Source organism: Dendrobates tinctorius, unplaced genomic scaffold (assembly GCF_039654945.1).
Source record: "Dendrobates tinctorius isolate UK_male_01 unplaced genomic scaffold, ASM3965494v1 ptg000039l, whole genome shotgun sequence".
In the NCBI taxonomy this organism is placed as follows: Eukaryota; Metazoa; Chordata; class Amphibia; order Anura; family Dendrobatidae; genus Dendrobates; species Dendrobates tinctorius.
The window spans coordinates 38,005,256-38,027,157 of record NW_027361707.1 but is presented as its reverse complement, the minus strand read 5'-3'; the positions used below and the strand labels follow the sequence as shown (position 1 = coordinate 38,027,157).

Here is a 21,902-nt window from a genome sequence, read left to right as displayed (position 1 = left end):
CTTCTTCTATCTGGGGAAGTTCATGAAGCAGAAGCCTCTGTGTGACTCATGTGAAGTAACTTGTCTGACAGGTCATGGGTCCAGGTCAGCAGGTGATTGCAGGCTATTAGCTGGTTTCGATGTTAGGTACAGGTGAGTCAGGACTAGATGTTGGGTGGAAGCCTTCCACTATTTGTAAGACCTCGTGCACACGCTGAGTATTTGGTGAGTTTTTCACTCAGTATTTGTAAGGCCTCATGGACACACTGAGCATTTGGGGTTTTTTACCTCAGTATTTGTGAGGCCTCGTGCACACGTTGCGTATTTGCAGAGTTTTTTTACCTCAGTATTTAACCCCTTCCCGCCACGTATGCGTCATGAAAACTAGTGACTTCCCGACCCCGTCACATGACCGGAGGGCCTATGGAGTCTGAACAGCCCGGGGCCCTGGCTACCCTTAATCCACCCCTGTGCATCAGCATTGCTGTGTGTAGCAGAGATCACAGTCTTCTATGAAAGCCAGCCATAAGCCGGTACTCACAGTAGGATCGTAATGGCAGGTGCAGAGGTCTTCTGCCGACCCCCGGCTGTCACGACAATCCAATTGCGCCCCACGATCACGTGTCGGGTGCATTGATGGTCAAGATGCAATGACGCACTTCTGGCCGGCACGTGTTAAATCCCACCGTTAGTAATGGACAGCGAGATGTAACCGGATAACAGCCACGGGCAGAGCACCACTACACTCAAGGCTGTTAAAGGCACATGGTGACTGATTAAATCTGCCATCATGTGCGGGGAAAAGTTGTGGGTCGGTGTGCAAGCCCGCATCAAAGGCAGGCACAAACTTTGACGTAAATGTACGTCAAAGGTCATGAAGGGGTAAATGATCCAGCAGCTCTCAGGAGGTTAATTTTCTCCCTATATCTGAATGTTCAATAAGGCGGACAGGGAACATTATATTGCTATTAACGGGCAGATTATTCTTCTAGCACCATTACGTCCATGACACCTTACATGTTAAAAGAGTGTAAAAAAAAAAAAAAGTACAATAATCATGAATACAAGTCATCGACTGGTACAGGAGGAGAGATAGGACCCTGCCCGTGAGGGATCACTGTTTACAAGGGATGTGTGAGGCTACAATAGGGAGGGTAGAGCTGTTTGTGCAGCAGTATGATGGAACAAGGGTTACTGCAGGTTGTCTGAAGAGGTGAGTCTTTAGGTTTCTTATGAAGGTTCCCATGGTGGGTGAGAATAGATGTTGGGAGACTAACTCACAGCTGTATGGAGGAGACAGGTTGTGGATGGCTTTGTATGCCATGATTGTGGTTTTGAACTGGAGTCTCTGGTCAATCAATGAGGAGCCAGTGAAGGGATTGACAGGGAGAAGAGGTGGGGGAATAGGTGTATTAGTCGGGCAGCAGAGTTTAGGATAGTATTGAGGGATGAAAGTGTGTTAGAAGGGAGGTCACAGAGCAGGAGATTGTAGTCTTTGAGATGGGAGATGATGGGGGCATGCACTATTGTTTTTGCAGATTCCTGAACCAAGAATGCATGAATCCAGGAAATATTTTTGAGTTGGAATTGGCAAGAAGTGGAAAGGGCTTGGATATGTTGTTTGAAAGAGAGATGAGAGTCAAGGATAACCCCAAGGCAGCGAGCAAGTGAGATTAGGGAGAGTGAACAGGCGTTGACTTTGATGGCCAGGTCGGTTGGGAGGCGGGTTGAGAGAGATGGGGGAAAGGTGACAAATTCTATTTTGTTCATGTTAAGTTTTAGAAATTTAGCTAAGAAGAAAGATGAAATAGACAGATGTTGGGATTCTGGTAAGCAAGAAGGTGACATCAGGTCCAAAGAGGTAGATCTGTGTGTCATCGGCATAGAGGTGATACTGAAAACCAAAGGTGTAGATTGAGAAGAGCATGGGTCCTAGAACTGAACCTTTGGGGACATCTATAGATAGGGGGTGATGAGGTGGTGTGCAAGAGGGAGACAATGTCCGGTCTGTTAGGTATGACAAGATCCAAGATAGGGCCAAGTCTGTGATGCCAAGAGATGAGCGAATCTGTAGTAAGGGGGAGTGGTCCACTGTGTCGAAGGCAGAGGACAGGTCTAGGAGGAGGACAGTCGTGTCCCTTGGCTTAGGCAGTTAGTAGGTCATTGGTGACCTTAGTCAGGGCAGTTTCAGTGGAGTGATGCAGCTGGAAGCCAGATTATAAGTGGTCAAAGAGGGAGCAGGAAGAGAGGTGGGAGGACAGTTCAAGATGGACGTGTTGTTCCAGTAGTTTTGAGGCATAGGGGAGAAGTGATATGAGTCGATAGCTAGATACAGAGGATGGGTCAAGGGTGGGCGTGATCAAGGTACATATAAAGCATAAGGGGGAAGACCCCAGTTGTTAGTGAGAGGTTGAAGAGGTGGGATGAAGACTGGTGAGGTTTAGTATGAGGTGGGACAGGATCAGTCAAGTGCACAGGTGGCGAGATGTGATCTGGAGAGTAGAGAGGAAAGTTGGTCTTCTATAATGGCAGAGACACTGGTTTTGGAGGAGGAGGGCTGAGTTATGAGGAAGGGCTGTAGGCCTGAGCTTTCTCAGATGTTAATTTTCTGCTTGAAGAATTAAGCAAAGTCTGCAGCTGATATGAGAGGAGAGAGAGGGGGTGCTGGGGGATGGAAGAGACAACTGAAACTACTGAATAGCTGATTAGGGTTGCGAGACAGGGAGGATATAAGATATGAGAAGCAGATTTGTTTTGCTGCAGTGAGTGTGGACTTGAAGGTGGCGTTTTCCAAGGAGACAGGTCCCCATTAACTATACAAAAGGAATCTACTGAGAACAAATGCCAGGAAGATCCCTTCCACTAATATATTCAGTAAATCTACATCAGGAGAAAACAGCATCCTGAGTGAGAAACTCCACAACTGCTTTGCAGCGTGACCAGGAGCTGAGCAGATTGATATATAGAAGATTCAGGGAAACCCGTGACTTAATCATTTACACTTTGCGGCCCAGCTCCATACACATATGACTTGCACAGTACATGTACGGCAGATAGTAAAATATACCCAGCTCATGATGAATTGAACCCTTTAAGTCTTTCAACTTGTGGTTTTTGCTGACTTTGTTGCACTAGATTCATCAAAATGGCACATGAGACTCGAGTTTTGAGCATAACCTCAAGCTGTCTTTTTCCTAACTGGTTCTGCGAGTGCTTAAATGGGAAAAGTTGCAGCCAAATAACTGATATATTCACTCCAGGGAGGACTAGAAGAGTAGAATTGTGCCAAATTTTGCAACTTTTTTTTTTTAAATAGTCGCATTTAATGAATCTGTTTAATTCATCTGGAAAGTCACACTGACATAAAAATCAGAAACCGCTTGGAGGAAAAAAAAAAAAAGTACAAATAGTTTGATTAATTTGTCACGTCCAAAATGCAATGATGAATCGTGCCTAAAGCGTTCAACACCTATAAAACAAATGTGTGAGATATGACTGGCAGATAAAATTTTTGATTTTTTCTTTATTTTCAGACATTTCTCCACTCAGCACATAGATGTATTAAAATTGCAGAATCATCTGAAGATGGAGGCGCAGATTCTAGATTTGCTTTGGTCGTGTTAGTAAAAAAATAAGTGCATAGCAAGGTCATTGCGCTTTAGTTCATTACGTCCACATAGGACGAAGCAGATCCGGTAACTGATGTCCGGATTATTTGGGCTTCTTGTCCTTACTCAGCCGATCGGCGAATTCTACCAGAGTCCTTGTGGGGCGGCCGGACATGCCCTTGCGCAGATAAGGGACCTCATCCTTGTTGGACATGACTCCGGCTATATCCAGGTGAGCCCAGTGCGGGGACGTGACAAACTCCTTCAAGAAAGCCGCGGCCGTACACGCACCCCCAGATCTGCGAGAAGAAAACCTTTCATTAGTTTCTGTGGAGCAAGATACATTACCTCATGTATACTACTGATGTGGAAATTGTAGGTTTATTTTTTAATAAAATCCACATAAAAAGGAAAAAAAAAACCCCAATAATAATAATAATATTCCCATGATAGAAATTGATGACATATCCTGTAGGGGTGCACCCATGTGGTTAGGATCTCACCAATCATTTCTATAGGAATTCCAACAGATGAGCAAATCTGGATCTCCGTTTTGGTGATGGATGGAGGTCTCAGAGGCGGGGGTCGCTCTATGAGATACTTTAGAAACCTACTACAACCACCATATTTACATCCATTACCTGCTGTACTTCCCGACATTATTAAGGTCTGCGAGGGCCGACTCAGTCACTTGTTTAGTGTAATGATCAAAGAGAGGCATTCTCCATACACGATCCCCAGTCACGACGCTGGCCTGGAAGGAACATGAAACATCAGCAGTAAATTCAGCAATGTGGAGGACATCCCACAGGTCTAGAATACATACTTGGTGCCTTCCCACAAAAGGTGCAGGTGTACGGAGTTCTCTCAGGAGCTGAGCCGCCCCCATACAGAACAGATGCTGGCAGTGTTACACAGCTGGCAACTGCCTCTAGTAGCAACAACTGGAGCTAGCTCAGATCGCTGTATGACAGCTGAAATAGTGCTGAATGGGAAGGTGCTGATGGTTTCGTTGGCAGCCAGACACCTTCTGAAGGCCCTCATTGCCTCCATCTTTGTGCTCCTACGCAGCCTTGCCCTATCTTAATAGGCGACTGGTAATTTTTACTATATATTGCTGCAGTATACAGAACAAGTTCAAGTAAAGAAAAACACACCCTGACAGTATGAATTGAATTCCTTTTCCTGATCTGAATCTATTTGGCATTGCTGCAAAATGAAGGAAAAACAATGAAAAATGTTAAGAATTACAATACTGGAAAAGACAAAAAATAAAGCCAAACTGACCATTTTTTTGGTCAACATAACCTCCAAAAAATGCAGTGAAAAATCAAAACGTTGCATGGACCCCATAATTGGGTCAAGGAAAAGAGAGAAAAAAAAATCTCGCCATGTGAAAAACAAGCTCTTGCACAGCTATATGAATGGAAGAAATTTTTTTTATTCTTTTTATTTATTACAAAAGTTCCAAATGTTTTCTTTAAGACCAAACAAAGGGGGGAGCCCAAACCTATGCAGCTTTGGCACTGTTGTAATTGCACTGACCTGAATAATTGTGTTCCAGGTCATTTACTGCACAATGAGCGCTATAAAAAAAAAAATTAAAAAAAAAAGACAAATATAGTACAAAAAGTGAATGGTGTCTTTCAAAACTAGAACACACCCTCCTCCCAACCCCAAAAAAAAAAAAAAAAAAAATCTCTCGTACAGTTATGTTAGTGGACAAATAAAGAGCTACTGGAATAAGGAAAGGGGGGGGAATAAAGTGAAATGAACAATGATTCAGACAGAAGAGCATGTTATGACAAGAAGATAGAAAGTAAAATGTTTCCGACCTCTTGAAGGTGATTCCAAAGCCAAGAAGAATTGGTGAAGACTCCAGTGGCTGAAGATCCCAGGGCTACGTCCATTGCACCTACACAACAATTCCCGGTGAGCCGCGCTCCTCGTGAGAAGACACAGGCAGACATCTACATACAATAACTGCATACAGCTGCAGTACAATCCCACAAAGTGAAACGGATAAAGCCGGGCTCCATCTGCACCAATCACATCCTGGTAGCTGGTTGTGTCTACTGACACTTCTTCCACCATTCATATTCCACCCAATTGCAGCCGCCATAAAGCACAGACCACCAGACAGACAATGCAAAACTAATAAAATATACAGCTAAAGAAAAAACAAACATTATTTCTCTACGACATACATTAATTATATTTTTTTGAAATCCAAATTAAAAGGGTTCTCCAGTTATTACCCATCCATAGGACTGGTGATTAGAGTTGAGCGAATTTGTTCGGGTTCCCTCTTATTCGGCAAGCTATAAGCGCTTACCAAATAAGCTGCAGAGGGAACCCGGCTTCCTGGATCACACCGGCTGAACGGCTCTGCAGCTGCATGTGTCGCGCCTGTGTCAGTCACAGCATGTGACATATGCAGCTGCGGCGGCGATCAGCTGATGGGCAGGCGTGATCCAGGAACCCAGGTTCCCTCTGCAAAGTCGCCCAAGTCTACTGGTGAAATCTTACTGATCGGTAACCGTATTGATCGGCAAAATTGGAACTTTTATCTCTGGTTAAATAGAGCGGCAATGCAGATACCTGACCGCTGCTCTGCTCATCCTATGGGGGGCTGCCCAGTGCTGCACTCGGCTTTTTCTGGCAGCCCAGTAAGAGGAGGTATGGAGCAGTAATCAAGTATCCAATCTGCCACTCAATTTTGTAACTTGAATTAAAAAAAAAAAGCTCAATCAGGGACAGTTATTCCCTGGTCAGACCCTCACCGATCAGTAACGGATCATCTATTCTGAGCTGGTGAAGGGGGATGGGGCCTGGCTACACCCGCCCATTAAATTCATCAAAAGTGGGGGGTGATTCTTACTCTACAAGTGTTACTCCAGTCCTGTTTCTTGCGAGGTGCATGGATCCGCACAGCAGTGATAACGAGTTTGGGGCATCCTAAGTGGCGCGCGCCTCTCACGTTGAGACCCCACACTTAATGAATCGGAGCCCATGTGTACATTCTTCCAGCCCCTTCCATCATGTGTACGCAGCTCCCATACCTGTTAATGTCGCTGCATTTACGATCGCTCTTGCATTAAAGTTGTGTGCGTAACACAGAGCGTCCGCCAACAGCAGCCGTCCCTCCGCGTCAGTGTTATCTACCTGTGAGGAAACAGCAGCAGTCATGGATTTACTACTTTGCCATCTATAAAATAAAACAAACTAAATTGCTGTTCAGATCTGATCAGTACAGGGCAAGGGATCAATACTTATTAGAGGAGAACCCTTCATCTTGCGGTTAGATATCTGTATTCTATTGAAATATAGGACTCGCACTTTATCTATAATAGTCACAAAACTGGTGGCATTAGAGAACAATCCGGCTCTATCGTGGTCTATTCTAGAAAGATCCTGCACTGTAATAAATCTAAACCCTGAAGGACTGAATACAGCAATTTATCCACTATTGTGGGATGGGTTTATATTTTGCTCGTGTCCCCCTTCTGTGGAGGCTTCTTGCCTTGTCTTTTCAATTGTAATTTGTTTTTATATATCCATCGAAAAAGTCAATATTTTAATTATGAAGCTGGAATCTCTTCCTATCTGACAGCTACTGACTATTGCAGGAACAGATATAGGTGGTGTATTGAATAGTGAAGTGTCTACCATTATCCTCCTTGGATATATAGGATTCAGCAATACCAGTGTTGCTTTATATAGGAAAAGATCCCGCTCTCATTGGAGCACCACCATGACAGCCATAAGGAGTCTTCAGCAGACCCCCAGCTGTCATGGCAACCCATTGTGAGACCGCGAGCACCTCGCATTGGAGCCAACAGCCAATTAGAACAGCGCGCTCCTCAGGACGTGAGCTGTGAATGCCGCTGTCAAAAGACTGGCAGCTAAGTTTAACAGGTTAACACCTGTGGACAGAGCTCCGCTCTACACAAGGATGTTAGAGGCAGATGATGGCTGAATAACACAGCCATCATCTGCTGGGAAAGATGCAATCTCAGTTCCTGAGCTCGCATCAAAGACAGGGTGCCGACAGATATCAGTAAGGGGTTAAAAAACAAAAACAATAATATGTTTGGGGGTTCAGTACTGGATTAGTGTAAGGGACTCTATACTAATACTACACAGCACAATGAAAACACTTGCCTTACCGGGGCCCCCAACACACGCTACGCCATTGACTATACATGACAAATGTATGGCCACTCCTCAGTGCCACTTTGAACTGGATAGCACTACTAACAATGGCTCAGGGTGGCGAGTTTTGAGCTGGTTCTCCATTGTTTGGTGGTGTTGGTACAGAACACTTTCCAGCTTCACACTGACCATGTACATCTAATGGTCCAACCCATCACAGGCCCCGCTACACATTGCCTTGGGTTACAATGAGATAAGAGCATAAACCCAGGGGCCAGATCTCCATTTATATCATGTTTACTAGGGAGCCAAAAGCTGAGGAAACCTAGGGCAAAGCTGATATTTGTATTCGTCACCCTACTAAACTCCTACTAGTCAGGATAATGGCCGTCACCACAGCCGGCAATGGGTGAAGATTACCTGGATGGTCTTCCCCGTTCTTGGCCTTCACCACATCCCCAGGCTTATTAGCTCTGCCGCTGGGCATATTTTCACACAGTGGAGCCAAACCTTACAGGACGAGATTAACACCATCATTAGTTTTACAGAAACATATTACATACAAGATAAAAAGTATCAGACAGGAGTAGAGATGCCATAGAAAACCTAGGACCAATGCTGAGTAACTACAATGGCCGCTGTTTGGGAGCCTCTTGGCAACAGGATCAAAGACTTGGCCGACTTCCTACTGTTCTGATAAGCCGCTGCGTGACGGGTGTTTTACTTTGTACCAAATTGATTTTTTTAAGTAATTTACTGCAGAATAATCAAATATAAAAAAAATGTCCTAAAAAGTGGTCCATGGGATGGGACAAGAAAGTAATCCATTATCGCATTTTGCCTGTTTTAAAGTTTATTTTTGTGTGTTTACGTGTCTATTTTTCTGTTTTTGCTGTCCCCGCCATTGTTGCCAGAGTTTGGGTGGTTTCGTGGAGTTTTTGTCCGATTCATCAATGGATTTAAAAAGAAAAAAATGCAGGTCAGCTATCTACTCCAATCTCCCTCTTCAGTTTTTTTTTTCTTTTAGAGAAACTTCACAAAAAAAAGTGCCACAATTCTGGGCAATTCTCCCCCCCTCCATGGAAGACAAAAAGCAATTTTAGAGAACTTTTTATATGTCACACTTAAACGCTTTAAGTTTTGATCAGTGAGGGTATGCGAGTTTAGCACCCCCCCACTGATCCATAAAACAAAAAGGTCAGGGGCACTATAATCAGAATTGTGCCCTTTTAGCTCATTTTTGGAGGGGCAGGGTTAGCATTGTATATGCTCACAAAAGTATATAAGTGGTCTGCGAAGGTTTCAGCACTCCGACACCATTAATCAAAACAGTTGATGTGTCGGAAGTTACCGTACTTAAATTGGGAGGGGAAAACATTTACAGCCAGATTTTTAAAAATTGTTCCACTGCATTTAAAACAAAATTAATTTTCAAATATTCCACAAATTTGTGTACACAGCTCATACCACGGTATGTGGTTCAATTGGTGGCATAAAAGTAAAAGTGAATAAAACTGTCATTTTCATATAGCCTTTATATAACTAAAATTGAAAGATAAATAATGTATTATTTTGCACTACACTCTAGGTTTAGAGAGCACAAAATAGGAAAAACATTTTTCCTACTAACTAAAACTTCCCGGGTAAAATGGAGAGGTCATGATCACTAATTTTAATGCACTAGGGTAGAATAGGAATGTAATAGATCAATTGTTAATGTGTATTATACACACACAGATCTGCTACGTATAGACACAGCTCTGAAACATTTGCTCATTTATAGATGCACACAGCTCTGCTACATTTGCACATTTATAGATGCACACAGCTCTGCTACATTTCCACATTTATAGATGGAAAACAGCAAAAGAGCAAAAAGGTTTACCCGTACAGGCCTCCAGACAAATGCACCATCAGGATGCAGTGGACCCATACAATTAACCCCTTCATGACCCAGCCTATTTTGACCTTAGCGACCTGGCCATTTTTGACAATATTGACCAGTGTCCCTTTATGAGGTAATAACTCAGGAACGCTTCAACGGATCCTAGCGATTCTGAGAATGTTTTTTCGTGACATATTGGGCTTCATGTTAGTGGTAAACTTAGGTCGATAATGTTTGCATTTATTTGTGAAAAAAACGGAAATTTGGCGAAAACTTTGAAAATTTTGCAATTTTCACATTTTGAATTTTTATTCTGTTAAACCAGAGAGTTATGTGACAAAAAATAGTTAATAAATAACATTTCCCACATGTCTACTTTACATCAGCACAATTTCGGAAACAAATTTTTTTTTTGTTGGGAAGTTATAAGGGTTAAAAGTTGACCAGCGATTTCTCATTTTTACAACAAAATTTACAAAACCATTTTTTTTAGGGACCACCTCACATTTGAAGTCACTTTGAGGGGTTTATATGGCAGAAAATACCCAAAAGTGACACCATTCTAAAAACTGCACCCCTCAAGCTACTCAAAACTACATTCAAGAAGATTATTAACCCTTCAGGTGCTTCACAGCAACTAAAGCAATGTGGAAGGAAAAAATGAACATTTTAATTTTTCCAACAAAAATTTTCTTTTAGCATCAATTTTTTCATTTTCACAAGGGCAACAGGATAAAATGGATCCTAAAATTTGTTGGGCAATTTCTCCTGAGTACACCGATACCTCATATGTGGTCATAAACCACTGTTTGGGCGCATGGCAGGGCTCAGAAGGGAAGGAGCGCCATTTGACTTTTTGAATGGAAAATATACTGTAATATTTAGCGGTTGCCATGTCGCGTTTGGAGTGTCCCTGTGTGCCTAAACACTGGAGCTCCCCCACAAGTGACCCCATTTTGGAAACTAGACCCTCCAAGGAACTTATCTACAGTCATGGCCAAAAGTTTTGAGAATGACACAAATATTATATTTTCAAATGATCTGCTGCCCTCTGGTTTTTATGTGTGTTTGTCAGATGTTTTTATCACATACAGAAATATAATTGCAGTCATATTATGAGTAGCAAAAGGTTATATTGACAGTTAGAATGAGTTAATGCAGCAAGTCAATATTTGCAGTGTTGACCCTTCTTCTTCAGGACCTCAGCAATTCTCCCTGGCATGCTCTCAATCAACTTCTGGATCAAATCCTGACTGATAGCAGTCCATTCTTGCAAAATCAATGCTTTTATTTTGTCTGAATTTGAAGGTTTTTGTTTGTCCACCCGTCTCTTGATGATTGACCACAAGTTCTCAATGGGATTAAGATCTGGGGAGTTTCCAGGCCATGGTCCCAAAATCTCTATGTTTTGTTCTCTGAGTCATTTAGTTATCACCTTTGCTTTATGGCAAGGTACTCCATGTTGAAAAAGGCATTGTTGATCGCCAAACTGCTCTTGGACGGTTGGGAGAAGTTGCTCTTGGAGGACATTCTGGTACCATTCTTTATTCATGGCTGTGTTTTTAGGCAAGACTGAGAGAGAGCCCATTCCCTTGGCTGAGAAGCAACCCCACACATGAATGGTTTCAGGATGCTTGACAGTTGGCATGAGACAAGACTGGTGGTAGCGCTCACCTGGTCTTCTCCGAATAAGCCGTTTTCCAGACTTCCCAAACAATCGAAAAGGGGATTCATCAGAGAAAATGACTTTACCCCAGTCCTCAGCAGTCCACTCCCTGTACCTCTTATAAAGAAGCAACCGAAAAAACAGTGCATAAACATCCAAAATAGGTAGAAATAACATGAATCTTTATTAAGGACACAGATAAAAATTGGCATGACAGAAGTGACACAAGCAGAACGCACAGAGGTACAGAGATTCCCTAAGGTATATCAATATGGTATAATGTATCTCCATTAGTGGTATATACAAGCCGACTAGTCATAGTGAAATAAAGGGTAAAATCCCCAGACCGTCAGGCAACCCCAAAGAAGGGGGTTATGAGAGATCAAAATACAAACATAATACTCATACCTAAGGGGGCACTGGACCACCGGCGCAAGGAAAACAGCCCAACGTACGTTTCGGAAGCTACACCGCTTCCTTCCTCAGGGGGTGTGTCATAAAAGGCCACCGGGTGTACTATAAATAGGGGTCCAAATAAACCTGAGCGCCAATCAGGGGAGCGACCAACCACCCACCCACCAACACGTCCGGGCTGGCGCTGACAATACACGGGGCCCCGTGACGTCAGACGCCAGACCACGGGCGGATGGGGGTGGAGTTAGGCGCGCGTCACCCGCGCATGCGCAGACGGCCACAAAATGGTCGCGGCCATCTTGACTGGGGGCATAATAGATGGCAAACAGAAAAATATGATATCTAACATAGTATTTGACCAAAAAAGAGCGCCAAATGTTTTACCAGTATCTACTGCATCACATAGCGACTATATTAGGCACCATGGATAAGTATCCAATAGCATAGGTGGATAAGGTAACCGCACATGCGCAAATGACCATAAAAAATTTATATACGGCCATCAAAGATGGAAACACACCTAATAGTAAGCGTAAAAAATACCAATGTATTTATATGAAAATTTATAGATTGTTACAAAGCATCAAAAATGATTAAACACGAGGGTTATAAGGATATAGGGTAAACCACGTATTCCAGTCCTATACAGGTTTATGACAACAATATATATACCCCATGCATTAGTTTAGTCAAAAATTATAGCCATAAAAATGTACATAGTCCTATTATAATCTAAATGGAATAAGTTAGCCCAAAAATAATGCCATTACAATGAAATATAAAGAATAATCTCTATCAGCCGCATTATTATGCATTGCCCCCATATATATAACTACATATGCTTGTAAATAGAGGTGTATACAGCCATATATCAATGATCACCACATAGAAGTCCACCCATAAAAAATGGAAAAAAAATGGGCAACAAAGAGAACACATCTTCATCTTCTTGTATAGGAGAATGTTGATATATTCATAGAAGAGACGATCATATTTATCCAAAGCCTCCAGAAGATATTTCGGACCCAGACAACCCAACCAAAAAGATGCCAAATCTAAAAGACTAAAATAAAACAAAGTTAAAAAAGTTAAAAAAGACACAACAAATGTCACTCCAGAAGTGTAACAGTACCACAACGGGGGAATAGGTGGAGGAGAAGAGGGAAAGATAAAAGGAAAACTCACAAAAATGGAACGAATGAAAGACATTCGTTAAGGCCATATGGATGGACTGTTTTCAATTTCCAAATCCATTTAGCTTCTAATTGACTCAATCTTTTAGATAGACCCCCACCTCGAATATCAATTTTCAGGGCCTCAATGCCCCATACCATAAGTGAGGTGGAATCACAGCCATGGTGCTCCTTGAAGTGTCTAGGTATAGTCCTCAGGGTGGAAGCATCCGTGTGGCCACGAGCCGCCTGAATCCCCAACACGTGCTCCCTGACTCGGACCTTGAATTGTCGCGTAGTAAGGCCTACATAAATAAGGCCACAGGGACACGTAGCATAGTATATGACATACCTAGTCGTACAGGTAATGCGTTGTCTAATACTGAAGACCTGATCTCCACTCGAATTGTTAAATTCAGTACACCGCATAATGTTGGGGCAGGCGACACAGTGGCCACACGGATAACAACCAACCCCGGGAATGTGACCATCCAGAAAGGTAGTTTTAGAGACCACAGCGTAGTGGCTCATAACCAGATGATCCCTTAAGTTTCTAGACCGTCGGAACGCCATGGCTGGTCTCTCTGTTGTGATCCTGTTAATGACCGGGTCAATGCGGAGGATAGGCCATGCTTTATCAAGGGCAGAACGAACAGCCTCTGATCTAGAGCTAAAAGTAGTAATAAACCTAACAGTTTGGTTACCCCTAGATGTATTGGACATCCCTGATCTATATAATAAATCCTGCCTAGTAGCATGCTTAGCTCGATTGAAAGCAATTTTGATGGATCTCCGGCTATATCCACGTTCTAGAAATCGTTGACGAAGCTCATCCGCCCGATGAAAGAATGTCTCATCTGTAGAACAGATACGGCGCAGTCGTAAAAATTGACCGATGGGTACCGCCTTAATGACATGTCTCGGATGTGCGGATGAGGCGTGCAGCAAGGAATTTGTCGCGGTAATCTTTCTAAATATGTCTGTTTGCACCATCCCATAGGGGTCCCTCCTTACGGTAACATCCAAAAAGTCCAATTCATTAGCATCAGATGTGAACGTAAGTATAATATTACGGTCATTGTTGTTCAATTTTGAGATAAGCTGCGCAAGGTCGATGGAGCTGCCTTGCCAGATGAAGAATATATCATCAATGTACCGCGTCCAAAGGGGGACACGGCACATTGACGCATCCTCATCTGACAAAAAGAGGTCCCTCTCCCACAGCTCCAGGAATAGGCCAGCATAGGTGGGCGCAAAGGCCGCACCCATGGCGGTCCCCTGGAGCTGGAGGTAGACCTGTTATAGAAAATTGACCTATAACCCCCTCTCATACTTATCTCAGCTGGAAACAATTCTGAAAAGATCTCTACGGGATGGCGTTATCACCAAACCATTATTTTCAGCATTAATGGTTCCTGAACCCACGATCCCAACTCTGTATCTGATCCCTAAGATACATAAGAGCTCCTCGGTGCCACCCGGACGACCTATAGTGTCGGGACGTGGCAACTTTCTGGAAAATATAAACAAATGGATAGATTACCACCTGCAACCTCTTGTTATGAGCCTCCCTTCCTTCCTCCGTGACACTGGGGATCTGCTGCGCAGGGTCAACAGACTCTGCCTTGAGGGTGACACTCTTCTAGTTTCAGCAGATGTGGAGTCCCTATATACTAACATCAGACATTCGGATGGCCCGAGAGCCGTGAAATTCTTTTTGGAGACTTCTCCTTTGGCTCCCAGGCTTAGGGACCTTCTGCTGGAACTATTAGAGTTCACCCTCACGCACAATTTTTTTGTGTTCAAGGGGTCCTTCTACCTCCAGCTCCAGGGGACCGCCATGGGTGCGGCCTTTGCGCCCACCTATGCTGGCCTATTCCTGGGGCTGTGGGAGAGGGACCTCTTTTTGTCAGATGAGGATGCGTCAATGTGCCGTGTCCCCCTTTGGACGCGGTACATTGATGATATATTCTTCATCTGGCAAGGCAGCTCCGTCGACCTTGCGCAGCTTATCTCAAAATTGAACAGCAATGACCGTAATATTATACTTACGTTCACATCTGATGCTAATGAATTGGACTTTTTGGACGTTACCGTAAGGAGGGACCCCTATGAGATGGTGCAAACAGACATATTTAGAAAGATTACCGCGACAAATTCCTTGCTGCACGCCTCATCCGCACATCCAAGACATGTCATTAAGGCGGTACCCATCGGTCAATTTTTACGACTGCGCCGTATCTGTTCTACAGATGAGACATTCTTTCATCGGGCGGATGAGCTTCGTCAACGATTTCTAGAACGTGGATATAGCCGGAGATCCATCAAAATTGCTTTCAATCGAGCTAAGCATGCTACTAGGCAGGATTTATTATATAGATCAGGGATGTCCAATACATCTAGGGGTAACCAAACTGTTAGGTTTATTACTACTTTTAGCTCTAGATCAGAGGCTGTTCGTTCTGCCCTTGATAAAGCATGGCCTATCCTCCGCATTGACCCGGTCATTAACAGGATCACAACAGAGAGACCAGCCATGGCGTTCCGACGGTCTAGAAACTTAAGGGATCATCTGGTTATGAGCCACTACGCTGTGGGCTCTAAAACTACCTTTCTGGATGGTCACATTCCCGGGGTTTGTTGTTATCCGTGTGGCCACTGTGTCGCCTGCCCCAACATTATGCGGTGTACTGAATTTAACAATTCGAGTGGAGATCAGGTCTTCAGTATTAGACAACGCATTACCTGTACGACTAGGTATGTCGTATACTATGCTACGTGTCCCTGTGGCCTTATTTATGTAGGCCTTACTACGCGACAATTCAAGGTCCGAGTCAGGGAGCACGTGTTGGGGATTCAGGCGGCTCGTGGCCACACGGATGCTTCCACCCTGAGGACTATACCTAGACATTTCAAGGAGCACCATGGCTGTGATTCCACCTCACTTATGGTATGGGGCATTGAGGCCCTGAAAATTGATATTCGAGGTGGGGGTCTCTCTAAAAGATTGAGTCAATTAGAAGCTAAATGGATTTGGAAATTGAAAACAGTCCATCCATATGGCCTTAACGAATGTCTTTCATTCGTTCCATTTTTGTGAGTTTTCCATTTATCTTTCCCTCTTCTCCTCCACCTATTCCCCCGTTGTGGTACTGTTACACTTCTGGAGTGACATTTGTTGTGTCTTTTTTAACTTTTTTAACTTTGTTTTATTTTAGTCTTTTAGATTTGGCATCTTTTTGGTTGGGTTGTCTGGGTCCGAAATATCTTCTGGAGGCTTTGGATAAATATGATCGTCTCTTCTATGAATATATCAACATTCTCCTATACAAGAAGATGAAGATGTGTTCTCTTTGTTGCCCATTTTTTTTCCATTTTTTATGGGTGGACTTCTATGTGGTGATCATTGATATATGGCTGTATACACCTCTATTTACAAGCATATGTAGTTATATATATGGGGGCAATGCATAATAATGCGGCTGATAGAGATTATTCTTTATATTTCATTGTAATAGCATTATTTTTGGGCTAACTTATTCCATTTAGATTATAATAGGACTATGTACATTTTTATGGCTATAATTTTTGACTAAACTAATGCATGGGGTATATATATTGTTGTCATAAACCTGTATAGGACTGGAATACGTTGGGTTACCCTATATCCTTATAACCCTTGTGTTTAATCATTTTTTATGCTTTGTAACAATCTATAAATTTTCATATAAATACATTGGTATTTTTTACGCTTACTATTAGGTGTGTTTCCATCTTTGATGGCCGTATATAAATTTTTTATGGTCATTTGCGCATGTGCGGTTACCTTATCCACCTATGCTATTGGATACTTATCCATGGTGCCTAATATAGTCGCTATGTGATGGACTAGATACTGGTAAAACATTTGGCGCTCTTTTTTGGTCAAATACTATGTTAGATATCATATTTTTCTGTTTGCCATCTATTATGCCCCCAGTCAAGATGGCCATCTATTATGCCCCCTTTTGGAAACTAGACCCCCAAGGAGCTTATCTAGATGTGTAGTGAGCACTTTGAACCCCCAAGTGCTTCACAGAAGTTTATAAACGCAGAGCCATGAAAATAAAAAATCATTTTTTTTTCCTCAAAATGATTTTTTTAGCCCGATATTTTTTATTTTCACAAGGGTAACAGGATAAATTGGACCCCTAAAGTTGCTGTTCAGTTTGTCCTGAGTACGCTGGCACCCCATATGTGGGGGGGGGAACCACTGTTTGGGCGCACGGCAGGGCTCAGAAGGGAAGGAGCGCCATTTGACTTTTTGAATGGAAAATTAGCTCCAATCGTTAGCGGACACCATGTCGTGTTTGGAGAGGCCCTGTCTGCCTACACTTTGGAGCTCCCCCACAAATCACCCCATTTTGGAAACTAGACCCCCTAAGGAAGTTATCTAGATGCATAGTGAGCACTTTGAACCCCCCAGGTGCTTTACAGAAGTGTATAACGCAGAGCTGTGTAAATAAAAATATTTTTTTTTCCTCAAAATTTTTTTGATTTTTTGATTTGATTTTTTAGCCCGCTATTTTTTATTTTCACAATAGTAACAGGAGAAATTGGACACCAAAAGTTGTTGTCCGGTTTGTCCTGAGTACGCTGGTACCCAATATGTGGGGAGGGACCACTGTTTGGGCACATGTCGGGGCTTGGAAGGGAAGTAGTGACGTTTTGAAATACTGACTTGATGGAATAGTCTGCGGGCATCATGTTACGTTTGCAGAGCCTCTGATGTGCCTAAACAGTGGAAACCCCCCACAAGTGACCCCATTTTGGAAACTAGACCACCCAAGGAACTTATCTAGATGTGTGGTGAGCACTTTGAACCCCCAAATGCTTCACCGAAGTTTATAACTCAGAGCCGTGAAAATAAAAATCATTTTTTTAGCCCCCAATTTCTTATTTTCCCAAGGGTAACAGGAGAAATTAGACCCCGAAAGTTGTTGTGCAATTTTTCCTGAGTACGCTGATACCCATATGTGGGGGGTAAACAACTGTTTGGGCACACGTCGGGGCTCGGAATGGAGAGAGCGCTGTTTGACATTTTGAACGCAAAATTGGCTGGAATAAATCGTGGCGCCATGTCGCGTTCGGAGACCCCGTGATGTGCCTAAACAGTGGAAACCCCTCAATTCTAACTCCAACTCTAACCCCAACACACCCCTAACCCTAATCCCAACCATAACCCTAACCACAACCCTAACGCCAACACACCCCTAACCCTAATCCCAACTCTAACCCTAACTACAAGCCTAACCCTAATCCCAGCCCTAACCCTAATTCCAACCCTAACCCTAATTTTAACCCTAATTCCAACCCTAACCCTATTTCTAGCCCTAACCATAACCCTAATTCCAACCCTAACCCTAATTCCAACCCTAACCCTAATTCTATCCCTAATTCTAGCCCTAACTATAACCCTAATTACAACCCTAACCCTAGTTCGAACCCTAAATGGAAAAAAAATATATTTTTTTTATTTTATTATTTGCGCCTGGCTATGGGGGTGATAAAAGGGGGGTGTATTTACTTTTTTTTCATTTTGATCACTGTGAGAGTGTATCACAGTGATCAAAATGAAAAATGAACGGGCAGCCGGCAAATTCATGGGCGCCGCCATCTTGAACAATGGCAGGCGCACTGCGCATGCGCCCGCCATTTTCCAAGATGGCGGGCCGCTGGGAGCCACGGCGGGACACCGGGAGCACCATCAGAGGTCCCAGGGGGGATCGGAAGGTGGGAGGGAGCGATAGGAAGGGGAGGGGGAGCAGATGATGACGGCGGCGGCAACCGGTTGTTTCATCGGTATTCTTGCACCTGTGTTGCCATCTTAACCCCTTCACGACCCATGACGCCTACGTAGGCGTCATGAAAAGTCGTGCCCAAACGACCTATGACGCCTACGTCGGGTGACCGGGGTCAGTCGGTGTGGGGGGGGGGGGGTCGGGTGTCGGTGTCCAGCCATGTCCGATGCTATTGCAGCATCGGCCATGGCTGGATTGTAATATTTCACCAAATTTCATTGGTGAAATATTACAAATCGCTGATTGGCTGTTAAAAGTGAAACAGCCAATCAGAGCGATCGTAGGCACGTGGGGGTTAAGCCACGCCCCCTGGGATTAACCGTAGAGTGTCCTCTGTGTGCGGGTCGGGTGACCTTTCAGTGACCCCGGTCACCCGACCCGCAGGGGGGCTATTTATAGCATGACGCATACGTAGGCGTCATAGGTCGTTTGGGCACGACTTTTCATGACGCCTACGTAGGCGTCATGGGTCGTGAAGGGGTTAAGATGGCAACACAGGTGCAAGAATACCGATGAAACAACCGGTTGCCGCCGCCGTCATCATCTGCTCCCCCTCCCCTTCCTATCGCTCCCTCCCACCTTCCGATCTCCCCTGGGACCTCCGATGGTGCTCCCGGTGTCCCGCCGTGGCTCCCAGCGGCCCGCCATCTTGGAAAATGGCGGGCGCATGCGCAGTGCGCCTGCCATTGTTCAAGATGGCGGCGCCCATGAATTTGCCGGCTGCCCGTTCATTTTTCATTTTGATCACTGTGATACACTCTCACAGTGATCAAAATGAAAAAAAAGTAAATACACCCCCCTTTTATCACCCCCATAGCCAGGCGCAAATAATAAAATAAAAAAAATATTTTTTTTTTCCATTTAGGGTTCGAACTAGGGTTAGGGTTGTAATTAGGGTTATAGTTAGGGCTAGAATTAGGGTTAGAATTAGGGTTAGGGTTGGAATTAGGGTTAGGGTTGGAATTAGGGTTAGGGTTAGGGCTAGAATTAGGGTTAGGGTTGGAATTAGGGTTAAAATTAGGGTTAGGGTTGGAATTAGGGTTAGGGCTGGGATTAGGGTTAGGCTTGTAGTTAGGGTTAGAGTTGGGATTAGGGTTAGGGGTGTGTTGGCGTTAGGGTTGTGGTTAGGGTTATGGTTGGGATTAGGGTTAGGGGTGTGTTGGGGTTAGAGTTGGAGTTAGAATTGAGGGGTTTCCACTGTTTAGGCACATCACGGGGTCTCCGAACGACATGGCGCCACGATTTATTCCAGCCAATTTTGCGTTCAAAATGTCAAACAGCGCTCTCTCCATTCCGAGCCCCAACGTGTGCCCAAACAGTTGTTTACCCCCCACATATGGGTATCAGCGTACTCAGGAAAAATTGCACAACAACTTTCGGGGTCGTGAACGGGTTAAGATGGCAACACAGGTGCAAGAATACCGATGAAACAACCGCTCGCAGCCTACCAATACATGGAGGGGGCGGTTGCCTGGTATGTTAATGCACAACAAAACACTTGTATGCGGCGCTGTTCACACTATGGCCATGCACAGCATCCAGGCCAGCCTAGTAGAGACACCCTTCTATGAGCTCAGGCGGGCTGGCCCAGCGCTATCAAAATGCATGCCATGTGAACAGACACCGCAGTTTACAAGACCAAATGGGCCCAACTGCACCCTGAATAAAAAGTGCAAAAAACACATTAAAAAATGTGGAGCATTGGCTGACATTTTGGCCAAAATACGCAAGCCCGTAACCTGCGTCAAAAATCTCCACGTTTACGGGTACCCAACACTAAATCCTAAGCTGATATTTTGGCCATCTTAATTATATGGGTCCACTGCATCCTGACTGCATTTGTCTGGATGCCTGGACGGGTAAACCTTTTTGCTCTTTTGCTGTTTTCTATTATTGGTGGATTTTCAAGTCTGTGCCGTATCACATTTATAGATGCACACAGCTCGCTACATTTGCACATTTATAGTTGCACACAGCTCTGCTACATTTCCACATTTATAGTTGCACACAGCTCTGCTACATTTGCTCATTTATTGATGCACACAGCTCACTACATTTGCACATTTATAGTTCCACACAGTTCTGCTACATTTCCACATTTATAGATGCACACAGCTTGCTACATTTGCACATTTATAGTTGTACACAGCTCTGCTACATTTCCACATTTATAGTTGCACACAGCTCTGCTACATTTGCACATTTATAGATGCACACAGCTCACTACATTTGCACATTTATAGTTGCACACAGCTCTGCTACATTTCCACATTTATAGTTGCACACAGCTCTGCTACATGGGCACATTTATAGATGCACACAGCTCTGCTACATTTGCACATTTATAGATGCACACAGCTCGGCTACATTTCCACATTTATAGATGCACACAGCTCTGCTACATTTCCACATTTATAGATGCACACAGCTCTGCTACATTTGCACATTTATAGATGCACACTGCTCGCTACATTTGCACATTTATAGACACACAGTGATTGGAAAGGATGCGGTGTCTAGTAATGGGCAGTCTGACTCTTTCGGGTGACCTGGATAATTTGGCTTCGCTCAAAGAGAGCAGGCTCCTTTGGATCCCAATTAAATGTGAGATCACCCTAGAGGACACATACACACATTTAAAATGGACTTTATACTGCCGAAACCCCGCAAACGTGTAGCCAACCAATACAACTGCTGGCAGGGTTTCAGCCACCAAACACTGTAATTTTACCCCCAGTGAGAGCCATTCAGAGACTTCAGGTGGCCCTCACTGGGATGCTGGCTCTCTTCGTTCACAGAGCCAGTTCTTTGTACGGGGTCGCTCGTGAACCACTAGAGTTTGCGTTCTCCTCCATCACAGGAAGCTTCCTCCGGAATTTAAGACACACACTTTTTAGTAGTAAGTTTTTCTTACTAAAAAGTGCATCTGATAATTTTTGGGGATAACCACACTTACTTACCAATGAGGTTAATGGGTAATTTGAGAGTCGCAGCAGTCAAGATGGCAGAACAGATCGTCGCTGCACCACCCATATCCGCTCTCATTGCATCCATTCCAGATGATGGCTTCAAGGAAATCCCACCACTTAGAAAAAGAGACATTTTGGGGTCAGTGGTACTTTCAACAAGGCACAAAATGCTCTGTAGTTTTAGTCTGCACATATTCATCAGGAGGATGTGCGC

General features: G+C 43.9%; 1 pseudogene; it reads right to left on the bottom strand.

The window, feature by feature from the left end:
• Positions 1-3,482: 3,482 nt before the first annotated feature.
• Positions 3,483-21,902, bottom strand: part of LOC141088519 (cytosol aminopeptidase-like) — a 42,802-nt pseudogene continuing 24,382 nt past the window's right edge.